This window comes from Rhinopithecus roxellana, chromosome 8 (assembly GCF_007565055.1).
Source record: "Rhinopithecus roxellana isolate Shanxi Qingling chromosome 8, ASM756505v1, whole genome shotgun sequence".
Classification (NCBI taxonomy): Eukaryota; Metazoa; Chordata; class Mammalia; order Primates; family Cercopithecidae; genus Rhinopithecus; species Rhinopithecus roxellana.
The window spans coordinates 22,858,322-22,869,719 of record NC_044556.1 but is presented as its reverse complement, the minus strand read 5'-3'; the positions used below and the strand labels follow the sequence as shown (position 1 = coordinate 22,869,719).

The following is an 11,398-nucleotide window of genomic DNA, read 5'->3' as shown; positions in this document are numbered from 1 at the left end:
TGTTGAGCTCCGATATGAAGACCAACTTGGATAGGATCCTCAGGGTACAAAGCTGCTTGGAGTGACTGCTGCTCTATTAAGCATATCAGATCTCACCCATGACCCCCTCCCTCCTAGCCTCACTGTCACCACCTGCCCTTTCCCCACCCCACCCCTCCAAAAAAAACAATCTGTGGCTGGGCCTGAAGTCTCTTTGATGAGGATGAAATTTTTCATCGATGATTGGAGAGACAGCCTAAATGAACACAGTGCCCAATGATATGATTTAAATTTCTACCAAGCTGTCACCTGTCCAACCCTTTCCTGAAAGCAGAGCAGGAGTGAAAGGGGAGAACATGAGGTGGGGAGGTTGTGACCTGGAGGAGAGCAAAGGACCTAGAATGGACAAGTCGCTTGTCAACACAGCACTTTTCCATCATTTCCTGCTTCTTGAACCCAGACAAACACAAAGAAGACCTGCAAGAAAGGGCATACCCTAATTTGCCTGGTGTCCATGAAGGTCATGGATGTAAGGTTTGCAGTACACTGTGGGGAGAAGAGCCATAAACTAGGTAGGCATCGCTTAACTTTGAACAAATCACTTTACCTCTCTAGGCCTCAGTTCCCTCTTCTGTAAAATAAGGTTGAACTGGACATTTTTCGAGTTTCTTTCCAGTTCTAAAGGACTGCCGCCCCACGCTTCCTTAAATAACCTGCTCCTGCTTGGATTCAATAGAACACTGGAGATTCTTTCTCTCACCCTCCTGGAGTGAACAGAGACCCATGAGGACACCTGATCCAGTTCTCCGAAGCCCTCCTTGTCCACATTTGGTTGTGTGTGAGTAGTAGAAAGCATCAGACCTATCAGGGTGGTTAGTCTTTGCTTCCCAATAATTTGCTGTGTGTGACCTTAGAAAATCTTTGCACCTCTGCTCCTTGATTACTAGAAGTGAGTGACTGCAATTGCTTCTGCCTGGCAGAGTCAGGAGGAGGTTAGAGTTGTGGGTAATGTGATTAGAAGAATGCCTGGCTCATCATAAGCATGCTCTTGTCATTGGCTCCTATCCTTCCTTCTTGCTGGCTAAGTCATGTTGGGCTGTATGTGTTAGGAGTAGAGAACCCCAGGAGCTGTTCCAGAGGTGTATCAGTTAGGCAACATAATGAGACCTCGTCTCTACAAAAAAAAAAAAAAAATTTCAGTTAGTCAGGTGTGGTGGTGCATGCCTGTAGTCCCAGCTTCTTGGGAGGTTAAAGTGGGAGGGTTGTTGGAGTCCTGGAAGTCAAGGCTGCAGTTAGCCATGATTGCACCATTGCATTCTAGCCTGGGCAACAGAAGAAACCCTGTCTCGAAAGAAGAGAGAGAGAGAGAAACAGACAGAGAAAGAAGGAAAGGAAGGAAGGCTCTTGTCTCAGCTACCCGGAGTGCTGGGATTACAGGTCTGTACCACCAACCCCTACAAATTTAATTTCTCTCTGATTAGCAATCAGAGGAAGGAGGTTGGTGATCGACTCCCCTCTATGAGACCCAGTTTTCCATATTCTAATCTTCTTCAAGACCAGCTCAAGGCCCACCTCCCTTGGAGGCCCCAGACCCCTCTCATCCACAGAGATCATACAAGGTGCATTCTGAAATGCATACTCACCATGAACTGCCCTGCAGGGCTAGATGAATTTTCAGATGAGAAAGTTATGATTCCTCCACTAGATTGGGATCTCCTTAAGGTCAAGGGTCATGTCTTCTTGATCTTTATCTCCACTTCCCACTCCCAACCCATCCTCAGAAAAATGTCTAGCACGGGGTTTGGCACATGGTTGGCTCTCAAGGCGGGTTTGACTCTGAATGAATGCATTCCTGGGGACTCCAGTCAGCTGTGATAATGACGATCATGAAAGCTGAGGTGTTTGCTTAGTCATCGCCACATTGCATATTTTTCAGCTTAATTATCATGTAATTTCTTCATATCTTCCAATAAATGAAAGACAAAATATATCTTTAGGGGATGTACGCATGTGAAAATTAACTCTCATGAAAGTCCTTGACTTACCACAAAAATTCAAGAAATGCACTTCTTACACATGGACACAGGGAAATATGGATCTTCCTGTCATGTGCAAATTAGGAGCCCTTGGACAGAAGAACTGAGTGTGAACCCCAGTGGAGTGAATATTTGTATTTGTATTACTGTAAATTTTATAGAATCAAATTTCTTAGTGGGAAACCATAGTGCAGTCATCAGTTCTGGTAACTGCTCCTGATTTAATAGTTTACGGCCAGCAATCCCAAATAGCAATGTAATTCAGCCATCTATCTCGATGTTTTTATTGTTGTTGTTGTTGTTGTTTGAGATGGAGTCTCGCTGTGTCCCCCAGGCTGGAGTACTGTGGCACGATCTCGGCTCACTGCAATCTCTGCCTCCCAGGTTCACACCATTCTCCTGCCTTAGCCTCCTGAGTAGCTGGGACTACAGACGCCCTCCACCTCGCCTGGCTAATTTTTTTTGTTGTATTTTTAGTAGAGACGGGGGTTTCACCGTGTTAGCCAGGATGGTCTCGATCTCCTGACCTCGTGATCCACCTGCCTTGGCCTCCCAAAGTGCTGGGATTACAGGTGTGAGTCTCTGTGCTCGGCTTTTTTTTTTTTTTTCTTTTCTTTTTTTAGACAGAGTCTTGCTCTGTCACCCAGGCTGGAGTGCAGTGGTGCAATCTTGGCTCACTGCAACCTCTGCCTCCTGGGTTCAAGCAATTCTCCTGCCTCAGTCTCCTGAGTAGCTGGGATTACAGATGCATGCCACTACACCTGGCTAATTTTTGTGTTTTTAGTAGAGACGGGGGTTTCACCATGTTTGTCAGGCTGGTCTTGAACTCCTGACCTCGTGATCCGCTTGCCTTAGCCTCCCAAAGTCTTGGAATTACTGGTGTGAGCCACAGTGTCCGGCCCTACCTCGATGTTTATTTCACAACTGTGCACTGAAGAAAAGTCACACAGCTTAAGTGAGTGGGGTCAGTGGGAGCTCTGCTGAGATATTTTATAGTTGGCGTGGGGGAGTATATTTTGTTTCAACTATTTTGAGCATTTTCACCCTAGTATTCTTGTAGCCATTCTCTGATAGCCCAACTCCAGGTTCTTTCTATGAAGCATCTTGGCCCTGCCCACTACTGTTCCTTTAGCCCATTTCTGCAGTACGTGACATATTATGTATCCTTTTTTGGCACTGCATCTTTTATACATAGGTGGCAAGCCACCTTCGGCTTTGGCTACTGGTTAAAGCCTAGGTCTCTACACTTATCCAGCCTCATAAATGGGGATGCCTCACTCAGTTGTACAGGTTGTGCACTGCATTACTCCAGGGAATGCATGTACATGGACCATGGTGGTGCTTCTAAAGCTATGTTGGTATAATCTCCATGACACTCCAAGAATGACCCATTCTCATAAACCACCTGTCAATTTCTCAGCAAATGCAAGCTTCATTGAGAGGCACTGGCAAGAGCCATAAAGCATGCCTGATCCTGGGTACTCCAGGTTTCTTTCTGGGAATATAGATCTGTTCCTGCTACTCTAGGTCTGTTCCTGGATCCATTCAAAAGAAAGCTACATCTCAGCACCACACTGTTCCGGCCCTGCTTTTACATTAATTGTACTCTGGTAAAAGACATCAACCACACTGGAAAATGTACTAAGAAGTACTCTGCTCCTTGTTGCTGCAGCTTTCTAGTGCTCTGAACTGAGGACTTTGGTCACAATATTACAACCTCTTCAGAAAGGATAATGGGAGAACTTTCTCTCTGATCTTGGTATCGGGAAGAGTTATTATGTTTCTCCCGAACAAATGGTTTGATTGGATTTTATAGATGGGTACTGTGATGCACATAACTGAACCTGCTTTCAGGTGTGTGCTGACTGTTAGAAAGTGGAGCGGCACGTTTGTGGCTCAACACTGAGCAATAGAAAGACCTTGAAGTGTGTGCTTCATGCCTTTGCCTCACTCTTCTTCATCTGCACTCATTAAGCAACAAGTATTACTGAGTACCTGCTACCCGCCAAACACTGTTCTACATACTTCTCTGAAAATACATTTTAAACAGAGCAGAGGTCTGAGAGGCAGTGACTGAGAAGGTGCCATCTGAGCAAAGCCTGAAGGAGAGGTGTGTGCTGTCTAGCTCCCTGGGGAAAAAAAGCATTTCCAGAGATAGAAAACAGGGAGTTCAGAATCCTGAGGCAGGAATGTGCCCAGCATGTTGAAGAAATAGCAAGGAGGATGGTGTGGCTGGAGTGGAGTGGGTGAGGCAGTGATAGGATCTGAGAAGTAACCGGAAGCAAGCTCCTGTCGAGCCTTGGAGGCCTTTGCTGTACTTGGGCCTTTACACTGCATAAGATGAGAAGCCATTAGAGGGTTTGGAGCAGAGGAGTGGCATAACTTCAAAGGGTCCCTCTAGCTAACGAGCTGAGAGCAGACATCGGAGACAGAAGTAGAAGCAGGGAGATCACTCAAGAGACCCCTGCAGGAACTCAGAGGAGATGGTATCCTGAGCCAGCGTGGTAGTAAGTGGGAAGAGGTCACATTCTGGATAATAGGATTTGTTGACAGACACAGTGTGGGGCACGAAGGACAGGAGGGGGGCAAGGATGACCCTGAGAAAATGGAAGGGTAGGGTGTCTTTAACTACCTGCTCTCCCATGAAGGGAATTCTGGAACAGTAGATTTGAACACCCCAGGAGTGAGGGACCTGTTAGACCCCAAGTTGAGATGAGTGAGCTTGGGTTTCAGGTAGACATCTGGCTGAACAGAAACACATTACTGGTATTTGGAGCCATGGCCTAGAGCAGATGACGGAATAAAGGGTAGGTGGGCTAGCGTGAGGGTGGAGAAGAGGCGCTTCTGGGGCTGAGCCCAGGGACAGTGCGAGGCTAAGAGTTCTTCTAAGTATCTTACCCTCTTTCTTAAAAAACCTAATTTCCTAGGCTGGTATTTTACAAATCTTATTCCATTTTATTCAGTTCTATAACCCTCTTAAATTCTTTCCAGAACAAGACAAATGTATTTGAAAGCAGTGCAGTAATAGTATCAATTCATCCCTTTGAGAAATATTTGTTAAGTGCCAATTATGTGTCAAGTCTTAGGAGCTGGGTATTGGGGGAAACCCCACCCCCATTATTCAACATGGGTTCTTTTCTATTTCCCTAAGCGTCGGCTGGTCTGAGAAATAAAGGGAAAGAGTATAAAAGAGAGAAATTTTAAAGCTGGGTGTCCGGGGGAGACATCACATGTTGGCAGGTTCTGTGACACTCCCTGAGCCATAAAACCAGTTTTCATTAGCGATTTTCAAAATAGGAGGGAGTGTATGAACAGGGTGTGGGTCACAGAGATCACATGCTTCACAAGGTAATAAAATATCACAAAGCAAATGGAGGCAGGGCGAGATCACAGGAGCACAGGATGGGGTGAAATTAAAATTGCTAATGAAGTTTTGGGCACACATTATCATTGATAACATCTTATCAGGAGACAGGGTTTGAGAGCAGACAACCTGTCTGATCAAAATTTATTAGGCGGGCATTTCCTCATCCTAATAAGCCTGGAAGCACTACAGGAGACTGGGGCTTATTTCATCCTTTTGGCTTCGACCGTAAAAGACAGCTGCCCCAAAAGGGGCCATTTCAGAGGCCTACCCTCAGGGGTGCACTCTCTTTCTCAGGGATGTTCCTTGCTGAGAAAAAGAATTCAGCAATATTTCTCCTATTTGCTTTCGAAAGAAGAGAAATATGGCTCTGTTCTGTCTGGCTCACCAGCACTCAGAAGTCTTCTCTCTCTTGTTCCCTGAACATTGCTGTTATCCTGTTCTTTTTTCAAGGTGCCCAGATTTCGTATTGTTCAAACACGCATGCTCTACAAACAATTTGTGCAGTTAATGCAATCATCTCAGGGTCCTGAGGCGACATACATCCTCCTCAGTTTACGAAGATGATGGGATTAAGAGATTAAAGTAAAGACAGGCTTAGGAAATCACAAGGGTATTGATTGGGGAAGTGATAAGTGTCCATGAAATCTTCACAATTTATGTTCAGAGATTGCAGTAAAGACAGGTGTGAGAAATTATAAAATTATCAATTTGGGGAACTAATAAATGTCCATGAAATCTTCACAATTTATGTTCTTCTGCCATGGCTCCAGCTGGTTCCTCCATTCAGGGTCTCTGACTTCCTGCAACAGCTGGGGATAACCAGACAAACTGCCTCTCTTGCGAAACAGAGTATATTTGAGGGGAATGACAGATACTTGACATGTAGATAAACACATAATTAGGATAACATCAGATCCTAACAGGTGCAATATCAGATCATAACAGAAACTAGAACAGATAAAGGGGTAGAAGTAACACAGGACAGGGAGTGGTAGCTTCACTGAGGATATGATACTTGAACCGAAACTTAGGTGATGAGGAGGAGCCAGGCAATGTTCTGGCAGAAGAGCATTCCAGGATGGGGGCAGCAACCAGCGCAAAGGTCTGGTATGTGAATGAGTTTGGCATGCTGGGATGTGTAAGTAGGCTGGCTGGAGTGGCTGGAATACAGTAAAGGGGAGCCATGTAGGAGGGGAAGGGACCAGGTCATGTTGGGCCTTGACAGCATGGCTTTTAGTTAAAGTGCACCAGGAAGCCACTGCAGATTTCCCAGCAGGGGAGGGACATGATGTGATTTGTCCTGCCTGCTGAGTATAGAGCCCCTGAAAAGAAGCAGAGAGACTGGCATGGAGGTGGTGCCATGGATGAAGAGCCGGATGGTGGCACTGGACTGGAATGCGGTGTTGCAAGTGGGAGAGAGGCTCAAGTGTATGTTCAAGGCTTTTCTCAGGGATTGAAAGAAGGAAGGGAGAAGTTAAAGCTGACTCGTGAGGTTTAGCTTCAGCAAGTGGATGGATGTGGATGCTGTTTCCTAGATGGGGCAAGCTGGAAGAGGGGCAGGTTTCCTGGAGAAACAAGAGTTCTACTTCAACTACGTTAGCCTTCAGATGCCTATTAGCCACTTTGCAGCTCTCCATGTTATCTACGTGGAAAGTCACACGTTCACTCAGTTAATATTTGTTGAATGAGTGAGTGAATGCCAGTCCTTTAGGGATGGGGAAGGCCAGACACAGAGTTATAGATTGGCAATTCAGAATGATGCCAATGCTGGAGGAAGCAGTTTCACTGATGTTATCTTGATCAGTCCTCTTAGCCACCTGCAGAGGCATTGGCTGGGAAGTATTTTCCTTATTCTACAAGTGAGGTGTCTGAGGCTGTAGAGACTGCATGACTGCCCACTGTACCCACCCACAAGGGCAGATGCAGCAATTTTTCTTGTGTCTTCTCATCCCAGGCTAGTGCACTTTCCACCATCCAACACCAAGCTCTTGTCAGTGTGCTTCCTGTCACCTGGGAGAGCTGCATTGGAAGGTGCCATGTGATGTGGAGCCAACCCTGGCCTTTCTGGCTGTGGTGACCCTGGTCACACAGAAGCTGTGAGACCCAATTCCAGTCTGAAAGTGGCCTGGGCCATCAGTAGACAACCTGAAGCTGGCTGGGACTTCCTAACAGGCCTGAGAAAGTTCTGTGACAAGAACAATGACACCCACAAATAAGACTCCCCCACCTTGCCCTGGTGAGTCAGAAGCATAATGGGGGAAGGCTGGTCCAGGCTTCGGAATGGAACTCAGGCCAGGTTTCTCCTGCGGCAGACAGGCCTCTTCTCTGGGTGGTTTGCATCATTGCAGTTCATTAATTGGGGGTGGGGAGCAGGTGTGGTCTCTTCCCAAAGGTGTATGAGTTTCTTGTCCCAGTTTCCAAACTTACTATCTCACAGCAGCTTGGCACATTCCCCTTAAGATGACTGGGTTTTGCAAATTTCCACATCAAAGGCAGAGACATAGATTTTTATTTTTGCAGGTACAAGTGATGCGTTAAATAATAATTATCGCAGTGAGTCTTATACTGAAGCATAAGAATCAATGGGGAGAAGATGTAGTATTGCGCCCTGGTTGAAAGTATTGCGCCTGGTTGCAATCTGAAGCTAGACTGCCTGCATTTCACTCTCAGCTCTACACTTACTAGTTCTATGCCTTTGGGAAAGTTTCTTAATCTATCAGTATCTCAGTTTACTCATTTGTAAAATGGGGACAATAATAGTACCTAGTCAAAGATTGTGCTGATGATTAAATAAGTCATTATGTAAAGCACCTGGAATGGTGCCTGCACATATTAATAGTATTTTATAAATATTAGCTACTATTATTAATAATATTATTATTTTTTATAAGTGGGTAACTTGTTAAAAATGTCAAGTCCAGGCCAGGCGCGGTGGCTCAAGCCTGTAATCCCAGCACTTTGGGAGGCTGAGACGGGCGGATCACAAGGTCAGGAGATCGAGACCATCCTGGCTAACAGTGAAACCCCGTCTCTACTAAAAAAATACAAAAAACTAGCTGGGCAAGGTGGCGGGTGCCTGTAGTCCCAGCTACTTGGGAGGCTGAGGCAGGAGAATGGTGTAAACCTGGGAGGCGGAGCTTGCAGTGAGCTGAGATCCGGCCACTGCACTCCAGCCTGGGCGACAGAGTGAGACTCCGTCTCAACAAAAATTAAAAAAGAATAAAATAAAATGTCAAGTCCAGAGTTATACCCACAGCATTTCTGTTTCAGTGTATGTGGAGTAGGACCCAAGAATTTTGCACAAGCATTGGAAGAGATTTGGGATGCAATTGGACTCAGGTGACACTTGGAGAAACCCTAGTCTATAAGGCAAAAATGAACATCTAGGAAGAAGGCAAGGTGGGAGGTACTACAGGGAGAAAAGTGGGGATAGATAACAGTGTACACATCCCTGTTTCGTAATTTCATACTCTTCAGCGTGGTAGGTTTAGAATGGAATCCAGCAGGCTCTTGCAAGGGATACAAAGATGGTCTCCAAACAAACTAATTTAACTGTGCTGTTGATTTTTTTCATATTACCTAATTACTTAATTGATTTTGTCTCCCTCTGCCAGATTTTTAAAATTGAGATATAATTCACATGTTGTATAATGGAACCTTTTAAAGTGTACAACTCAATGATTTAAAGTATATTCAAAAAGTTTTGCAATATTATTACTGTATAATTCCAGAATATTTTTTATCACTCCCCTCCCCAGGAAAAAAAAAAAGTACCTATTAATAGTCACTTCCTATTCTCTCTCCTTCCCACAGCCTCTGGCAACTACTAATATGCTTTTTATTTCTATGGATTTTCCTCTTCTGGACATTTCATACAAATGGAATTACACGATACATGGCCTTTTTGACTAGATTCTTTCACTTAACATGCTTTCAAGATTCATCCATATTGCAGCACACATTAGTACTTCATTCTTCTTATGGTTGAGCAATATTCAATTATATAGATATACCACATTTTGCTTATTCATTCATAAGTTGATGGACATTTGGGCTCTTTTTACATTTTTGGCTATTTTGAAAGTGCTGCAATAAAATTTATGTACACTTATTTGTGTAGACATATGTTTTCATTTCTGTTGAGTATATACCTAGGAGTAGAATATATGGAGTATAGAGTAACTCTATGTCAAACATTTTGAAGAACTGCATTACTGATTTTGAAAGCAGCTACACCATTTTATATTCCTACCAACAATGTATGAGAGTTCCAGTTTTTCCACATCCTCACCACCATTTGTTATTGTCTGGATCTGTCCTTTTTATGTTAGCCATGATACTGTGTGTGAAGTGGTATCTCTGTGGTCTTGATTTGTATTTCCCTAATGATTAATGACATTGAGCATCATTTCATTTGCTTGTTGAACATTTGTATATCTTTTTTGAAGAAATGTCTATTTAATCCTTTGTCCATTTAAAAATATGATTATTTGTCTTTTTATTGTTGACTTTTAAGAATCCTTTATATGTTCTAGTTACTAGATTCTTATCAGATATATGATCTGCAAATATTTTCTCCCATTTTGTGGGATATATTTTCACTTTCTTCGTAGTGCTTTTTGAAGCACATAAGTTTTCAATTTTGATGAAGTCTGATGCATCTATTTTTTTCTTTGTTGCTTGTGTTTTTGGTGTCATATCTAAGAAACCATTGCCAAACCCAAGTTCATGAAGATTTATACCTATGTTTTCTTCTAAGTGTTTTATAATGTTAGGTCTTATATTTAGGTCTGTGGTCCATTTTGAGTTAATTTTTTATATGGTGTGAGGTAAGACTCCAACTTTACTCTTGTATGCAACATTGATTTTTATCTTCATAATTTTATGAAGATATACAAACAGAAAAGTGCACAGATCAAATGTGTACAGCTCACTGAATTTTCACAAAGAAAATGCACTTGTATAACCAGTACCCAGATGATGAACCAGACAGTGACAGAATCCCGAAGGCTCCCCCATGCCCTCTTTAAGTCACTGTCCCCAACAAGGGTAACTACTATTCTGACTTTTAACTGATGAGTTTTGTTTTTTAACTTTATAGAAAGAAAATTGTAGTATCTACTGTTTTGTGCCTGGTTTCTTTCTTTCACCTTCACTCTGTGAGTGAGATTCATCATGGTGTTTCATATAGTTGGAATTGGGATTCATTCATTCTCACTGCTGTATAGGGTTCCATCATATACATATACCATAATTCCTTTATACATACTACTGTTGACAGACATTTGTGGTTTCTGGTTGGGACTATAATAAATAGTGCTCCTAAGTACGTTTGTGCTTGTCTTTTGGTGAACATATATGAACATTTCAGTTGAGTGGAATTGCTGGGTCATAGGGTACATATGTATTCAACTTTGTTAGTAGGGATACTTACATTCTCATCATAAGTATGTGAGAGTTTTAGTTACTCCGTATCCTTACCAAAACTTAGTATTGCCTGTCTTTTTCCTTTTTGCTGTTCAACTGGATGTGTGGTAGTGTAACAGTGAGATATTTAATTTGCAGTTCTATTGTAGTCCATCTGAGCTGACAGCTTATAAACAACAAAAATTGTTTCTCAGTCCTGGAAGCTGGGAGTCTGAGATTAAAGCAGTCGGTATCTGGTGAGGGCCCACTTTCCAGCTTATAGATCATGCCTTTTTGCTGTGCCCTCACATGATGGAAGGGGTAAGGGTCTCTCCCGGGCCTTATTTTTATTTTTTCTTGAGATGGAGTCTTGCTCTGTCACCCAGGCTTGAGTGCAGTGGCACGATATTGGCTCACTGCAACCTCTACCTCCAAGGTCCAAGCGATTCTCCTGCCTCAGCCTCTCAAGTAGCTGGGATTACAGGCATGCACCACCACACCCGGCTAGTGTGTGTGTGTGTGTGTGTGTGTGTGTGTGTGTGTGTGTTTAGTAGAGATGGGATTTCGCCATGGTGGCCAGGCTGGTCTTGAACTCTTGACCTCAGGTGAT

General features: G+C 43.5%; 1 long non-coding RNA gene across 2 annotated transcripts in view; it reads left to right on the top strand.

Moving 5' to 3' along the window:
* LOC115899093 overlaps positions 1 to 11,398 on the top strand; it is a 215,625-nt gene that overhangs the window by 182,442 nt on the left and 21,785 nt on the right. The window lies entirely within an intron of this gene.